This window comes from Callithrix jacchus, chromosome 2, assembly GCF_049354715.1.
Source record: "Callithrix jacchus isolate 240 chromosome 2, calJac240_pri, whole genome shotgun sequence".
NCBI classification, from domain to species: Eukaryota; Metazoa; Chordata; class Mammalia; order Primates; family Cebidae; genus Callithrix; species Callithrix jacchus.
The window spans coordinates 193400266-193418710 of NC_133503.1; the positions used below are offsets into that span (position 1 = coordinate 193400266).

Genomic DNA, 18445 nt, shown 5'->3' on the forward strand with positions numbered 1-18445 from the left:
CTCTTGTGGGTCTTGTATATTACCTACTATTACAGTTATTGTGTATAAGGAAAAAAGTTTTCAGAGCCAAATATGATTAAGGTACCCCTGGAAGAGAGGAGTAGGAGAAGTACAGTCATATGTCCCTTCCCTTAATGACACAGATGTTTCTGAGAAATGCGTGGTTAGGCGATTTCATCATTGCATGAACATTATAGAGTACACAAACCTAAATAGTATAGACTACTGCATGTACAGCATGTTACTGTACTGAATATGTAGGCAAATGTGACACATTGGTAAGTATATGTGTATCTGAACATATCTAAACACAAAAGATACAGTAAAAATACAATATAAAGTTTAAAAATGTGCATATATATATAGGGCTCTTACCAGGAATGGGGCAATTGCTCTGGGTGAATCAGTGAGTGAGTAGTAAGTGAAAATGGAGGCCTTGAACATCATTATACACAGCCGTAGACTTTATAAACACTGGACACTCAGACTGCACTAAATTCATAAAGACCATTTACTTTTTCAATAATAAATTAATCTTGGTTTACTGTAACTTTTTTTTTTTTTTTTTTGAAACAGAGTTTCTCTCTTGTTACCCAGGCTGGAGTGCAATGGCAAGATCCCGGCTCACCACAACTTCCGCCTCCTGGGTTCAAGCAATTCTCCTGCCTCAACCTCCTGAGTAGCTGGGACTATAGGTGCACACCACCACACCCAGCAAATTTTTGTACTTTTAGTAGTGACGGGGTTTCACCATGTCGACCAGAATGGTTTCAATCTCTTGACCTTGTGATCCACCCGCCTCAGCCTCCCAAAGTGCTGGGATTATAGGCGTGAGCCACCACGCCCAGCCTACTGTAACTTTTTAATAAACTTATTTTTTTTTAACTTTTTGACTCTTATAATTACAGTTAGCTTAAAACTCACACACTGTATAACCATACAATATATTCTCTTTATTTTCTTATTGTATAAAGGTGTAAAGTCTTCTCTATTTTTTTCTGTTTGCACTTTTTGTTAAAAATGAATACACAAACGCATAAAGACTAGGACTATACAATGTCAACATCATCAATATTACTATCTTCCACCTCCACATCTTGTCCCAGTGGAAGGACTTCAAAGGCAGTAACACACATGTAGCTCTCATCTCTGTTACCTCCTATGATAACAACGTCTTCTGGAAAACCTCCTGAAAGGCTTGCTTGAGGCTCTTTCACGGTTACCTTTTTTTTTTTACACAGAATGAGTATACTCTAAAATAACAATTAAAAGTATACTATCGTAAATATATAAACAAGTAGCATAATTGTTTATTATCATTATTCAGTATTCTGTTCTATACTTTGCGCGTGTGTTATATTTTTATACAACTGGCAACGCAATAGGTTTGTTTACATCAGCATCACTACAAACACATGAGTAATTTGTTGTACTACTACATTATAATGGCTATAATGTCACTGGGTGATGGGAAATTTTCAGTTTCATTATAATCTTATGGGACCCCTGTCGTGCATCAACCAAAACGATGTTATGGGGTGCAGGACTGTAATCAAGCTGGGAACATAAAATAGTTCTGTTTTATCATAGCGTTGATTCTCGTTCACCATTTTAATAGGGTCACTTTCACATATGGGCTTTTCTTGTTCCCTACTTTTCCCTTATAATCCCCAAATTGAATTTTAAGGTTAAATTTGACCAAGATTTGGGCAGAAGGGAACCTGTTAAGACAGCAGTAGAAAACAGCTCTCAGGTAGATCTCTAAACCCAAAGACAAATTTTGAAAGACCAGTGTCTCCAGACTATAAGACATTTAAGGAATCACCTTAGCTGGTAGCAGGAAGCCACATCGAAGAGGGCAAGTCCGAGTCCCAAATAGATACACAGAGGCAGACAGACCTTTTCAAATAAGAGTCCTCAAAGCAAGTAGTTAGATCATCAGCATCTAAGAGTCAGGTGCAAGTGGTGTGTTACATCTGTTAGGATGAGCATCATGAGTCTTTCTACAGGCCTTGCAAACTTCATGAGAAGACAAAGAGGCAAGTCAGAAGCACAGTCATCCTGAAGGGCATTATGCAGGGAAAGAAGTGAACACTTGAGGGACAGGGGTAAAAGTCACCCAGTCATGGATAATTGCAATGCACAAAGCAGGGCCTTGACAACATGTTAAAATCCTAACACTCGACGTGGGTGGATGGATATTCAAAGTTCAAGCATTCGAAATTCTGATTTTAATATGAGCTATTCAACCCTTTAGCCCGGAATGCTGCCTACTTCCCTGACATGAGACATGACCAGCCTTTAATCGGTACTACTGCTGAAGCAGGCTCAGGGGATTTGACAGCCAATAGAAGAGGAATACAAGCCTAAAGCATCATCATTCAACTGTCCCTTCCTCGTCTCCCTCTTCATAAAATGGAAAGGCTGAGTAAGATCACCTCTAAGGTATCTCCTTGGTCTGCAAGTCTCAACTTTATTTTTTTCAAAACTTTCTATTATTTTTTCACATATTTTTAGAGAACAGCACTCTTGAGGTCATCTAAGCGACATAATCTGAAATTTCCAACTCGTTGAAATCGCAGAATTAATCTAGCCATAAAAATAGACAGAGATCAACACAGTGTCTGAGCCTAAAAGAAAAAGATGAGGAAGGCTGTGAAGAGAAAATTATACCTGACCTCACCCTTCTATTTCCTTTGGCTTTAGTTTTTATGGGATGCTATATTTCTAGGGGAACCATTCACATTTGCTGCCGGTAAATGCTTGTGTTCTGAATTTATTGAGACAGGTAGCAGAACGTCAAGGTATAGGCCAAGGGTAACTAAAACAGGGAAAGAGCATTGGAGAGTGACATACACAAATGAAAACTCTGTGTATTACACATGTGTTAGGGGAGGGGATGGAGTAATTATAGAAAAATGTAACTGGCCAGATTTTAAACAAATGATAATAAAAGAAAGCACCATATCAATTTGTTTTTGTCATTTCTTTCCTTCCTAAAGTTGTCCTGGGTTGCTATAAATAATTCCAAAGAAAATGGGTCTTTAAAATTATAATGCATTGTGTGTAACATTTTTGTTTTAGTATATGCTTAACTTGTTTTTAATGGGGGAAACCCATAATTTTTACATAATATAAATTTAGTCTCTGAACTGGAGTTTTAGGAAGCAGGTGGGTAGCTGTTCCATCCAGCTGATATTTTTTTATCCTAATAGAAATGCTCAATGACGTCTTCCATTTGCAAAACCAGGGATTTAACTGAGTACAGATATTCTTGTAAAAATTTTTAAAGTAGAAATAAAAACCTCTAACTTAACATGCTTTTATGAGCCTCCTTCATAACAAGTATTCTCTCTTAGTAGAGGTGTAATAGCTTAGGAGGGATTTTATTCTTAAAATTGAAAGCAGCAAATGAGAATGTTCTTCTTACTTAATCCTTTATAGAATATTTCCACTAGATTCCAGCTCATTCAAAGCACAGAGGCATAATAGGTGGCTTATATTTAAAAGCAAATAGGATTTTAATATTAGTTCATAATTTAGTTAACAGGCTCTTACAAATGTATACATAAACATTTAAGCTGGCTGATAACCTGCTAAATGAATGCGGTTTCCATGTGTGTGTAAATTTAAGAGATACTCTCAAAGAAGGCAAAATAGCTCTTTCTTTAATGTTGGTTTTGAGATAGTTATAGATTTATATGCAGTTATAAGCAACAATACAGAGAGATTTCATGTACCTAGACCAGTTTCCTCCAATAAAATTGCAGAACTATAACATCATAACCATTATAATGACATCGATCCAATCCATAAATCTTATCAAAATTTTACGTGTGTGTGTGTGTGTACATGTGTTGATTTTTATTCATTTTTATAACAGTGGTAGGCTTTCATTTTCACCACCACAGTCAAGGTAAAGAACAGTTCCATCATCACAAGCATCCATCATCTTGCCTTTTTATAACTGCAAAGTCCACTTCTATCTCCAAAAAGGCACAATGTCAAAATGAAGATTTAAAAAATGATAAGGAAATTGAGAATGGTAACAATATATAAAAAGAATTAGTAAAATGCACCAAGAAGACAATAGGAGATAAACACAAGTCATGGGTGTCTTCACCTAGTTTGTCCCCAGAAGACAGAGTCTAGGACAAGGGATTTTCTATTAGTAATTTCCTTTGAGAATTGAATAGAAGTAATAGAAGCAGAAAACTGGGAAGACTAAGAAATAGAAAGTGAAAAAAATGAGTACAATGGTGGGACTTTCAAGCTGGCAATCACCGAGGGCAACTGGGATTTGACCCTAATGGGACGCTTTGAGGAATCAGGTAGAATGCATCACAGAATTCACTAGCGTTGGGATAAAAGGGGGAACTTCTATCTAAGAGTGCCTGCCACAGTCCCTTGTTGGGTTGACTAAAGGCTGACTCAGGAGGAATTCACTTCCTCACACCTCTTGATATGCACAAAGTCAGTGCCAAACTGGTTCCTACAGAGAGCTGGGCTACAGCATCAGAAAAGTCACAGGAGGAGAGCCACTGAAATGTGGTGCATCTGAAAAAAAATCTGTTAGGTTACCTTTGTGAAGTTGGTTGATACAACAAAAGATGAGTAGACAGTGGAAATTAGGTGGTTCACAAGAGGTATCTAATATTTTGAGTTTCATAGGTGAGACAAGAGAACCATTTCTTAGTTATAAGTAAACACCTTTCAGATAAGGCACCTGATTGAAATTCTATTACTTACATCAAGTAACTCAGGAAACCACCAATAAATTCTTTAAACCATCCCACTTAAGGTTTTGCTCGGGTAGACTTTATGTATTTCTCAGGGTTTTCCAGAGAAACAGATAAAGAACATGAAGAGATAGCTGATTGATTGATGGAGATAGAAAGAAAGAAAGAAAGAAAGAAAGAAAGAAAGAAAGAAAGAAAGAAAGAAAGAAAGAAAGAAAGAAAGAAAGAAAGAAAGAAAAGAAAGAAAAAGGAAAGAGAAAGAAAGAAAGAAAGAGAGTGAGAAGGAAAGAGAGAGAAAGAAAGAAAGAAAGAAAGAAAGAAAGAAAGAAAGAAAGAAAGAAAGAAAGAAAGAAAGAAAGGGAAGGAAGGAAGGAAGGAAGGAAGGAAGGAAGGAAGGAAGGAAGGAAGGAAGGAAGGAAGGAAGGAAGGATTTATTATAAAGAATTGGCTCATGCAATTATGGAGGCTGACAAGTCTAAAATCAGAAGAGCCAGCATCCAGTTCCAAGGCTATTATGCAGGAGAATTCTCTTACCTGGGAGAGAGTCAGCATTTGTTCTATTCAGGCCTTTAGCTGATTGGATGAGGCCCATCCACATTATGGAGGGCATCGGCTTTACTCAGTCTACCAATTTAAATATTAATCTCACCCAAAAATAACTCACAGGAATACCTAGCATAATTTTTGACCAAATATCTGGATACTTCATGGCCCAGACAAGTTGACACATAGAATAAACCACCACACTGTATACTCTCTTTCTAGAAATAAATTTTTAAATGTTTACAAGTGAATAGGTATGGAGATCTCTTTTGTCAAATGTGATAATTTGTAAAGTTCTGTTTTAAAGTAGCAATGTATAAATGAGAAATAAGATAATGGAACTAATTTTAAAAATCTTCACTTGAAGCTGAACAATCATGTCTCTACCACTAAAAATTTTTAATTATTTGGTTTGGTGATTTTGCCTAATAATACAACCAATACAAGACTAAAATATACAATTATCAAACCAAATAAAGTCAATTTAAAACTATCAACAGGTTGGCTGGACATGGATATTAAAGCCTGTTAGAAAACTTCCAAACAGTTATAAGCTAAAATTATGCTATGTTAATTACTTTGGTGGTAGTTGGGAGACAGTAAGTTTGCATGCATCAAGGTTAGGTTTAGGCAACTGACTGAAGGTTTAGCTTGGTATTGGTTGATAAACAAAACCAGATTTGATAGGTCCTGGCCTTTAAAGGCAGATGGAGAAGAATCAGATTATTCATGAGCATAATGCAAAGAATTTCAAGGGCTATAAATTAGAAATACTACCGTAACATAGGTCGGTTGTATTAGCGTTCTGGCTGGTCATACGTTCTCCCTTCTTTCCAGCCAGTGTGAGTAGACTGTTAAGCAGGGTGACTATGTAGGCCAAACATGTCAGGCATTGAGCCTATGTTGAAAAAGCTCTTTACTCCTACTCCACACTGAGATATGTGGATTTCCTAAAGAGAATATTGATTGGGTGCACATTCACACCAATATTTCAAAATGTTTAAACGTTGTTCAACAGTTGTTTAGAATGAGAAGTGAGTAATTCATTCAGTATGGTGGGGGGTGGAAAGGAAGCAGAATTTCTTGATATTGGCCTACTCTCTATGGTAGTTTGAACAATGGCACCCAACATTATTTTAATCCAGAGACTTGTGACTACATTATTTTATATGGCTAAAGGGATTTTGAAAATGATCTAAATTAAGGATTTTAAGATGATGGTGGATTTTCCTGAATTACAGTAGGTTCGATATTATCACAAGGACCCTCATAAGAAGGAGACAGGAGTGTCAGAGTCAGAGGATGTGATGCAGTGGTGGAAAGCAAAGGTCACAGTGATGCCATTGCTGTGTGCAGAAACTTGAGCAGGCAAAGGCAAGAAATTGTCCCCCACAATATTCAGAGCCTCCAGAAAGCATGCGGCCCTGTCAACCCGCTTGGGACTTCTAACCCCTAGAAGAGTAAGATAATAAATTTGTGTTTTTTAAGTCATCAAGCTTGTGGTAATTTTTTACAGCAGGAGCAGTAGCAAGCTAGTGCATTCTCCCTGCATATAAAGACTAGATACAAATTTGAAAACTTTATTTAGCAAAACTAAATACTTGTGATTACTCAGATCTGCCTCTTTAAAAGGCATTATCGCATTGCTTCATTATCACTTGAGAACTCTGCCCTAACCAGGTGAGACTTAATGAGACTTCTGACCTCCTCGGGGTGTCAAAATCGATCACATGAAAACATACAGATTCCCCAGAAAAGGAGGAGTGTCAAACACACTTTTAACCTTCTCCCAACATTTCCAGTGATATTTTAGAGCCATAGTCGAGCATTCTTGCCCCAAGAAATTAACTAATGCCAGATTTGCCTCACCCTGAATCTACCATAGTTGGGAGGTTGGAGGATAGCCCACACATCCTTCCAAGATGTTCTGCTTTTTATTTTTTTAGTTCGTGATATATGTTCTAAAGCCAAGGCTGATCTGCTCAAGAATCAGGAATAGACGGTTCTTGTTTTTCATCACCTTGTCCTCTCCTAAATAAAGTAGTCACTGCAAAAGTCACTGGATAGAATCAAAATAGAACTGGAGGAGAACTCAAATGCCATCTTCTCAATGAGGCTCACACCAATCATCCTATTTATAAATTTCAACTCCCATGTCCTTTGCCTTTTCTTACTTTCTTTTTATTTTGCAGCACATACTCCCTCCTGACACACTATATGTTATCTTATTTAGTGTGTGTACTGAGTATGTCCCCTCTTCTCATAGTAAAATGGAATTCATGGGTCAGGATGTTTATCTCAGATCTTCGATATGCCCAAAGCCTTGTAAGAGTTCAAAAAACAGATGCATGAATGAATTAACATTGAAATTGCAGAGTCTAGCTCAGGGAAAGCATCTCATATAGTAACTTCTCGGCTTCACCTGTGGGAACAATACCTTACCTGGATACTCAACCCTTTTAGTGAGGGTGAACAAGGGTAAGGATGTGTCCCTGTTACCAGATTATTTTAGATAGGCTTATCGAAAGGCTTATTTAATCTACTCAGAAGATCCCTGCTGCCTGGCAGACAAGAACTAGAATGTATATGTAGACCGTGATAGATTCTTGAGAGTTAACCCTTCCCTGTCTGTGAAGCCTCCATTCTACTCACAGTACAGCCTGAGGATCACTTATGCAGAAGGTACCTGCCTTGGCATAATGTGAGTTAAGGACCTGGGCCACTGCATGATCAGTCAAAGAGGGTAATTTAGCTTAGATATGGCCTGAAAGGAATGAACTCTATTCCAGATGGAACCTAGCTAACCCAATTTCTAAGAGAGATTAAATATCAAATTAGTGGAGAAAAATGCAGCCATTGAAGTAGACAAGTAGCAAAACGGGATATATGAGCAAGACATTAAGTAGGATCATGAGGCAGAAAGAAGATGGGAGTCATTGGTGATTGCCAAGGGCTTTCAGAGCAGAAATTGGAGCACTGAGTCACTAGCTGAAGCACTAGAGCAGGGAGTAGGAGAGCTTGCTGCCGAAGGAGCAGATTTCAGAGCTGCGATCACATTACCAGAGGCTCTGTTGGATTATTGTTCGCTACCTTGACCTGAATGATGGAGCCAGGTTCCTTAAGGCTTTCTGTCAGGCTCGGAAACAGTTTCCCTCACCCATTACTTTTTATTCTTACTAACAAGTTGGTACTTTAGAACACAAAGTCAAGTAGCATTCTTAATTATCTTTTACAATAACTAAACATTATTTCTCCCCCATTTAGAGGGATGATAGAAATCTAAAATAGGTCACTTTCTAATTCTCACTTTTATCTCTCTCTCGAGTTGTGTCAAATTCCTGGAGGCTTACAAAGTGGCAAGGGTTTCGGCAGCACTGCGTATAAGAGTAATAAGAGTTGAGAGATGGGAACAAGCCCATCTTCATGAATTTCCTCTGATTTATACTTACTATCGAACCTTGGGTCATGGATTCACAAAATGATATCCTCTTGAATCATGAGATGTCTTCATGTCTCTCAGCTACTCCTAAGCTCTCGTCATGCCTCAAGCCTTAGGTATTTGAAGTGATAACTGCTTGAATATACCATGAGCCATTCCTTCATTGAAGTCTTTCTGCACTGCTGAGGTGGCTAATTTTCCTTCTGCTCTGGGATTCTCTAAACACGCCAAGGCATTGGACTGTCCCTCTCCCACCACATGTGGACTTCACACTATTGTTGAGGTCAGAGGGTTGTGCATAGCTCAGTGCTCTGCACTAAATATTTCACATCTCCTTCTCAAATATTCACAGTTGTAAATATATTTTCTTTTCTATAATTGTATATAGTATATTTATATATAGAAAAGAAAATATATTTACAACTGTGAATGTTTGGTTCTGGGGTGCATGTGAAGAACATGCAGGATTGTAGCTTAGGTACATACATGGCAATGTGGTTTGCTGCCTCCATCCCCATCACCTATATCTGGCATTTATCCCCATGCTATCCCTCCCCAATTTCTTACCTCCCACTGTCCCTCCCCTAGTCCCCCCTACAGACCTCTGTGTGTGATGCTCCCCTCCCGGTGTCCATGTGTTCTCATTGCTCAACATCCGCCTATGAGTGAGAACATGTGGTGTTCGATTTTCTGTTCTTGTGTCAGTTTTCTGAGAATGATACTTTCTAGGTTCATCCATGTCCCTAAAAAGTACATGAACTCGTCGCTTTTTATGGCTGCATAGTATTCCATGTTGTATATGTGCCACATTTTCGCTGTCCAGTCTATCATCGATGGGCATTTGGATTGGTTCCAAGTCTCTGCTATTCTAAACAGTGTGGCAATGAACATTCGTGTGCATGTATCCTTATAATTGAATGATTTATAATCCTTTGCATATATACCCAGTAATGGGATTGCATATATAACCAAAATGGAATTTCTATTTCTAGGTCCTTGAGGAATCGCCACACTGTCTTCCAAAATGATTGCACTAGCTTACACTCCCAATAACAGTGTAAAAGTGTTCCTATTTCTCCACATCCTCTCCAGCATCTGTTGTCTCCAGATTTTTTAATGAACTTCATTCTAATTGGCATGAGATGGTATCTCAATGTGGTTTTGATTTGCATCTCTCTAATGACCAGTGATGATGAGGATTTTTTCATATGTTTGTTGGCCTCATATATGTTATCTTTTGAAAAGTGTCTCTTCATATCCTTTGCCCACCTCTGAATGGGTTTGTTTGCTTTTTCTTGTAAATATATTTTAGTTCTTTGTAGATTTTGGATATAAGTCCTTTGTCAGATGGGTAGATTGCAAAAATTTTTTCTCATTCTGTCAGTTGCTGGTTTTCTCTAATGATTGTTTATTTTGCTGTGCAGAAGATCTGAAGTATAATTAGATCCAATTTGTCTATTTTGGCTTTTGTTGCCAATGCTTTTGGTGTTTGCCTATGCCTATGTCCTGAATGATTTTGCCTAGATTTTCTTCTAAGGTTTCTATGGCGGTAGGTGGTATGTGTAAGTCTTTAATCCATCTGCACTTAATTTTAGTGTAAGGTGTCAGGAAGGGGTCCAGTTTCTGCTTTCTGCACATGGCTAGTCAGTTTTCCTAATACCATTTATTAAACAGGGAATCCTTTCCCCATTCCTTGTTTTTGTCAGGTTTGTCAAATATCAGATGGTTGTAGATGTGTGGTGTGGACACCAAGGCTTCTGTTCTGTTCCATTGGTCTATATCCCTGTTTTGGTACCAGTACCATGCTGTTTTGATTACTGTAGTCTTGTAGTGTAGTTTGAAGTCAGGTAGTGTGATGCCTCCAGCTTTGTTCTTTTTACTTAGAATTGACTTGGCTATGCAGGCTCTCTGTTGGTTCCCAGTGAAGTTTCAGGTGATTTTTTTCTCCAGTTCTGTGAAGAAAGTCATTGGTAGCTTGATGGAGATAGCATTGAATGTATAAATTACTTTGGGCAGTAAGGCCATTTTCATGATATTGATTCTTCCTAACCATGAATATGGAATGTTTCTCCATCTGTTTGTGTCCTGTCTTATTTCATTGAGCAGTGGTTTATAGTTCTCCTTGAAGAGGTCCTTTACATCCTTTGTTAGTTGTATTCCTAGGTATTTTATTTTCTTTGTAGCAATTGTGAATGGCAGTTCATTCTTGATTTGTCTCTCTTTAAGTCTATTATATTTGTATGGGAATGCTTGTAATTTTTGCACATTGATTTTGTATCCTGAGACTTTTGCTGAAGTTGCTTATCAGGTTAAGGAAACTTTGGGCTGAGACAATAGAGTCTTCTAAATATACAGTCATGTCACCTGCAAATAGAGTAATTTGACTTCCTTCTTTCCTAATTAAATACCCTTATTTCCTTTTCTTGCCTGATTGCTCTGGCTAGAACTTCCAGTACTATACTGAATAGGAGTGGTGAGAGAGGGCATCCTTGTTTAGTGCCAGATTTCAAAAAGAATGCTTCCAGTTTTTGCCCATTCAGTATGATATTGGCTGTGGGTTTGACATAAATAGCTTTTATTATTTTGAGATACGTTCTGTCAATACCTAGTTTATTGATAGTTTTTAGCATAAAGGGCTGTTGAATTTTGTTGAAGGCCTTCTCTGCATCTATTGAGATAATCATGTTGTTTTGTCTTTGGTTCTGTTTATGTGGTGAATTACATTTATAGACTTGCATATGTTGAACCAGCCTTGCATCCCTGGGATAAAGCCTACTTGATCATGATGTATAAGCTCTTGATGTGCTGTTGCAATTGGTTTGCCAGTATTTGATTGAAGATTTTTGCATCTATGGTCATCAAGGATATTGGTCTGAAGTTTTTGTTTCTTATTCAGCCTCTGCTGGGTTTTAGTATCGGGATGATGTTTGTCTCATAAAATGATTTGGGGAGGATTCCCTCTTTTTGGATTGTTTGGAATAGTTCAGAAGGAGTGGTACCAGCTCCTCTTTGTATATCTGGTAGAATATGGCTGTGAACCCATCTGGACCTGGGCTTTTTTTGGTTGGTAGGCTCTTAATTGCCTCAACTTCAGCCCTTGTTGTTGGTCTATTCAGTGTTTTGACTCCTTCCTGGTTTAGGCTTAGGAGGGTGTAAGTGTCCAGGAATTTATCCATTTCTTCCAGGTTTACGGGTTTCTGTGCATAGAGCTGTTTGTAGTAATCTCTGATGGCGGTTTGTATATCTGTGGAATCTGTGGTAACATACCCTTTATTTTTTTATTGCAACTATTTGATTATTCTCTCCTTTCTTTTTTATTAATCTGGCTAATGGTCTATTTTGTTGATCTTTTCAAAAAACCAGCTCCTGGATTTTTTGATTTTTTGAAGTGTTTTTTTGTGTCTCTATCTCCTTCAGTTCTTCTCTGATCTTAGTTATTTCTTGTCTTCTGCTAGCTTTTGATATTTTTTTATCTTGCTCCCCTAGCTCTTTCAATTCTGATGATAGGATATCAATTTTAGATCATTCCTCACTTCTCATGTGGGCATTTATTGCTATAAATTTTCCTCTAGACACTGCTTTAAATGTGTCCTAGAGATTCTGGTACATTGTGTCTTCATTCTTGTTGGTTTCAAAGAACATCTTTATTTCTGCCTTCATTTCATTGTTTATCCAGTCAACATTTAAGAGCCAGTTGTTTACTTTCCATGAAATCGTGTGGTTCTGAGTTAGTTTCTGAATTCTGAGTTCTAATTTGATTGCACTGTGGTCTGAGAGACTGTTTGTTATGATTTCCATTATTTTACATTTGCTGAGGAGTGAGTTACTTCCAATTATATAGTGAATTTTAGAGTAGATGTGATGTGGTGTTGAGGAGAATGTATATTCTGTGGATTTGGGTTGGAGAGTTCTGTAAATATCTATCAGGTTTGCTTTGTCCAGGTCTGAGTTCAAGTCCTGGATATCCTTGTTAATTTTCTGTCTAATATTGAGAGTGGAGTGTTAAAGTCTCTAACTATTATTGTGTGGGAGTCTAAGTCTCTTTGTAGGTCATTAAGAACTTGCTTTATGTATCTGGGTACTCCTGTATTGGGTGTGGATATATTTAGGATCGTTAGCTCTTTTTGTTGCATTGATCCTTTTACCATTATGTAATGTCCTTCTTTGTCTCTTTTGATCTTTGTTGGTTTAAACTCTATTTTATCTGAGACTAGGATTGCAACTCCTGCTTTTTTTTTTTTTTTTTTTTTTTCTCTCTCCATTTGTTTGGTAGATCCTCTTCCATCCTTTTATTTTGAGCTTATGTGTATCCTTGCATGTGAGATGGGTTTTCTGGATACAGCACACCAATGGGTTTTGACTTTTTATCCAATTTGCCAGTCTGTGTCTTTTTATTGGGGCATTTCGTCCATTTACACTTAACGTTAATACTGCTATGTGTGAATTTAATCCTGCCATTTTGATGCTAGCTGGTTGTTTTTCCCATTAGTTGACGCAGTCTCTTCATTGTGTCAATGCTCTTTGCCATTTGGTACATTTTTGGAGTGGCTGATACTCGTTGTTCCTTTCTAGGTTTAGTGCTTCTTTCAGGAGCTCTTGTAAAGCAGGCTTGATAGTGATGAAATCTCTGAGCAATTGCTTGTTCATAAAGGATTTTATTTCTCCTTCACTTTTGAAGCTTAGTTTGGCTGGATATAAAATTCTAGGTTGAAAGTTGTTTTCTTTAAGGATGTTGAATATTGGCCCCCACTCTCCTCTGGCTTGTAGGGTTTCTGCAGCGAGATTCGCTGTGAGTCTGATGGGCTTCCCTTTGTGGGTGACCCGCCCTTTCTTTCTGGCTGCCCGTAGCATTTTTTCCTTCATTTCAACACTGGTGAATCTGACAATTATGTGCCTTGGGGTTGCTCTTCTTGATGAGTGTCTTTGTGGTGTTCTCTGTATTTCCTTGACTTGAATGTTGGCCTGCCTCTCTAGGTTGGGGAAGTTCTCCTGGATAATATCCTGAAGAGTGTTTTCCAGCTTGGATTCATCATTCTCTCTGTCACATTCAGGTACACCTATCAAACGTAGATCAGGTCTTTTCACATAATCCCATATTTCTTGGAGGCTTTGTTCATTTCTTTTTACTCTTTTTTCTCTAATCCTGCCTTTTTGTTTTATTTCATTGTGTTGATCTTTAATCTCTGATATCCTTTCTCCTGCTTGGTCAACTTGGGTATTGAAACTTGTGTATGTTTTTCAGCTCCATCAATTCATTTATATTCCTCTCTAAGCTGTTTATTCTCATTAGCATTTCATTAAACCTTCTTTCAATGTTCTTAGTTTCTTTGCATTGGGTTAGAACATGATCTTTTAGCTCAGAGAAGTTTGTTATTACCCACCTTCTGAGGCCAGTTTCTGTCAATTTATCAGGCTCATTCTCCATCCAGCCTTGCTCCCTTGCTGATGAGGAGTTGTGATGCCTCAGAGGAGGAGAGGCATTCTGGTTTTGGGTGTTTTCCTCCTTTTTGCACTGGTTTCTTTCCATCTTTGTGGATTTATCTACCTGTGGTCTTTGTGGTTGGTGACATTCAGATGGGGTCTCTGAGTAGATGTTCTTTTTGTTGCTGATGAAGTTATTTATTTCTGTTTCTTAGTTTTCTTTCTAACAGTCAGGCTCCCCTGCTATAGGACTGCTGTAGGTCCACTCCAGACCTTGCTTGCCTGGGGTCACCTGCAGTGGCTACAGAACAGTAAGGGTTGCTGACAGTTTCTTCTTCTGTTATCTTTGTCCCAGAATGATACCCACCAGGCCCCCCTGCTGTAGGACTGCTGTAGGTTCACTCCAGACCCTGCTTGCCTGGGGTCACCTGCAGTGGCTACAGAACAGTAAGGGTTGCTGTCAGTTTCTTCTTCTGTTATCTTTGTCCCAGAAAGATACCCACCAGATGTCAGTCTGAACTCTTCTTTATGAGGTGTCTCTTTGGTTATACAGGGGTCAGGGATCTGCTTGAGGGGACAGTGTGTCCCTTATAGGAGCTCAAGTGCTGAGCTGTGACCTCTGTTGTTTTGTTCATAGCTGCTGGGCAGGTGTGTTTAAGTCTCCTGCAGCAGAACTCAGAACCGCCTTTTTTTCCCAGGTGCTCTGTTCCAGGAAGGTGGGGCTTTATTTATGTGTTCCTGTCATTCTATGGCCTTTTTTCAGAGATGCCCTGCCCAGCAAGGAGGTAGCATAGTCACAGTGTGTCAGCAGAGGCATTGCTGAGCTTCCATGGGCCCTGCCCAGGACCCTGCCCAGCTGCTGTATGAACTTCCTTGCAGTTTTGTTTATAGGGGTATACTTAGAACTGCCTCAGTAATGGCAGACTGTCTCTGTAATGGCAGATTGCCTCAGTAATGGTGGACTGCCTCAGTAGTGGGGGACTGCCTTGGTAATGGTGGATGCCATTCCTCCCACAGAGCTGGACCATCCTAGGTCCAGCTGTGATTGCTGTGAAACTCTCAATCCAGAGCTTTTCAGATTGCTGGTCTTTGTGGGGCTGGGACCAGCCAAGCCAGATCACCTGGCTCCCTGTTTCAGTCTCCTTTTTTCAACTCAAACAAACAGGTGACTCTGTCTCTCAGGCATTCCAGACACTAGTTAAAATGGTGCCTGGATTTGTGTAAGATTTTGTGCAGAGACTCACTGTGCCGGCTGAAACAGCCACGCTGGAGACTGGTGGCACTTTTCTGCCTGGGAATCTCCTAGTCTGTGGGTGGTAAAAATTCGTTTGGAAATGTGGTGATCACTCACCCTCTGTGTTTTCACTGGGAACTGCAATTCCTATTCCTATTTGGCCATCTTGGATCCTCCCCTGTAAATATATTTTCAGTATTCAAAACTCCCCATCATAACTCTTAATCCTATCAACCAGGATCATTTTCCTGAATCAAGATCAGGAACCCTTCATTAAGCATTCTCTAAAATACATTATTCAAGCCCAGAAAGTTGTTCTTAACCCCTTCCTTCTTCAACATCAAGATCTTGGAAACAAAGACCAATGATAGTTGTCTCTATAGTCTACTATATGACCCCTTCTCTGAGATGATAAAGGTAGAAGACCCCAACTTTTGAGTGGGGTAAAAGGACTGGGGTATAGGGTTACATTGAAGGAAAAACTTTGATTAATATTTTGATATAAATATGCGTAAATATTGGTACTAATTACGGAAAACTATGTAACCTAAATACTATGAAATTCTTAAAATAATCCCAATCAACCTCATATGAAAGGATTTTCCTCTGTGATTTCTCACATAAGATTCCTAAAATTGAATCATTAGTTACACATGCATACTTAAATCTGAAAAAGTGAAATAATGTTTACCTGCCACCAAAACAAACAATGTACATTATTTGAATAATAAACAATGCTAATAAAGTATAATTATTTGATAAGATTATTTTACATTTGCATATGGTTACAATAATTTTCTCTGGCAATAGAAATCTCTCATATTCTAGAGTTTGAGAATTAATTATAATAACTGCAATCAAATGTTAATATTGCACATTGGTATTTGCAAAGTACTCCTTAATATACTGCTGCATTCTATTTTTTTGGAAGAAATTGACTGATAACTTTAAGGGAACCAAATTTAAAGTGATAAATCCTTTATTTTTTTCCTAAAGTAAAGGATGTAACTGGGAGTAGAATAAGTTGTCCTGGTATTCAGTGCAGTAGTAACTTGTAGCAACTAAATTGTTATAATAACTTCCAAAGCTAAAGAGATTCACCCCCTTCATCTTGCAAGACTTGTTTGATATATTAGCATCAGATCTTGGCTCAATTTCACTCCAGAGGTAGATATATTCCAATCTGTTAGTATTTTTAGCAGTCTTTGTTTGACCACACACATAATCTGGAGAATGGTTTATTGCATATAAAGTATCTATTTTTAAGCAGTTTTCTCTGTGATTGGTTTTTCAAGTAATTACTTCTATTAAAGTCAAATATTTCATGTCTTCTCTTTCCACATCTATTTGTAACATGGTTGCATTACTTACTTTGCATTCTAAAGAAGACATTTCTTTTCCCAAAGGCTTCTATGTTTCCACCTGCTTACATTGTAATGATATTCAGAACTTTAACAATTCGTCAAGACTCTGACACCTTGCCAGTCTAATTCAGAAAACCCAGCCATGTTTTAATCAACAAAGCTTAAAGAGAAAGAAAGGAAGGAAGATTTCACTTCTTTAGGGCTTTGTTGTATGTATTCTTTTTTTAGACACAATTTCTTTGAGTCAATCTTGAAGTACAGGTTACATAAGAAATATGTTAGTCAAATAACTACAAAATATTGGAGAAAATGGAGCTGCAATTTGCACACAATATTTTCATTTCTAAATAAATGAAAGGAATTAATTTTGTATTCATGAGCATGAAATACAGCTATTCAAAAACATATAAATTGGTATATTTATGGCATAATTTGTTCTCTAAAATGAAAAAGTTATCTACTTCATTAAATCTAATGAATCAGCATAATGGGCATTTCCACATATAATTATACTGGAAAGCACAAAAAAGGAGGGAGGGGGAGAGAGACATACATACACACACACACACACACACACACACACAGAGAGAGAGAGAAAGAGAGCAGAAAAATTGTATTATTTGACTATGCTATTATTTTCTTTTTTATGGTATTATACATATATATGTTAGATTTGCTTCATTAAGGTTTCTTATAGTCTCCTCCTCTCTCTCTCTCTCTCTCAATCTCTCTCTGTCTCTGAATGTGTGTGTACATGTGTGTATTCTTATCTCAGAAGTGGGTGGAGGAAAGAGTTGACATAGATATTAAATATGTAAAGAGTTAGGCCAATACAATGAAGGAATAATCTCATATTTCATGTTTTGAGGGCAAATCTAAAAATAACAGGACTGCAGATGATTTTATGATACACAAAAGTAACCATTTTAATTTATTTTCTGAAAATCTCATATATTCAATCTACTTCAGTAATCTACAATGTACATCACATGTGTTGGTGTTGGTCCTATCAGATCCTCAAACCCTTGTAATTTGGTGAAAGTAGCAGATACACAAAATAACTGTTCCCAAGGACAATCTAACATTTGTCACGACATTAGAAGATATATTCCTACAGTGTGAATGAGAGAATGCAGCAATGCTGATATCCCTACAAATCAATCTGGCCATGGAACTCATTTGGTGAAGGGAAGAGAATATTGATTTAATGTTTGGCTTGTTCAACTTATTTGCATTTGCCAAATGCCCGAATAGGAGTATTAGGCAGACAGTTACATGCATGGAAATGGGAATTAGATAAAAACCTCAACTGGGAAGTCATCTCTGGAGCAGACTTAGAAATAATAACAGTTATGAGCTCATAAAGGTATTATTTTCCATAGAATTTCTGAAATTCACAAATTTCAGGCTGAATTACTCTCTTCTCCCAATTTCTCCCCTGGCTTATTTGGTATTCTCTATATCATGTAATGGCAGCATTCACCCAGTCACCAGGGCTAGCACTTGAGTGTTATACACAGTATTTTATTTTCCCTCCAGTTTCTTCACTTCCTCAAAACCACTGATAGTGAATATGCAGACTATTCATCTAGTGAATATGCAGACTATTCATCTTGGTTGGAACTACTTTAATTAAAGAACATCACAATAGCTGTGAGTCTCTTAAGGAAAATGTCATGGGTTTGCCATAGTCCTTTTGCGCTTT

At 37.8% G+C, this 18445-nt stretch overlaps 1 long non-coding RNA gene across 1 annotated transcript in view; it reads left to right on the plus strand.

Moving 5' to 3' along the window:
• The window catches only part of LOC118151596 (uncharacterized), a 91104-nt gene that overhangs the window by 51788 nt on the left and 20871 nt on the right, over nt 1-18445 (plus strand). The window contains exon 2 of the long non-coding RNA XR_004739993.3: nt 2258-2445. This is a non-coding gene — a long non-coding RNA (uncharacterized LOC118151596). The remainder of the gene's footprint in view (nt 1-2257; nt 2446-18445) is intronic.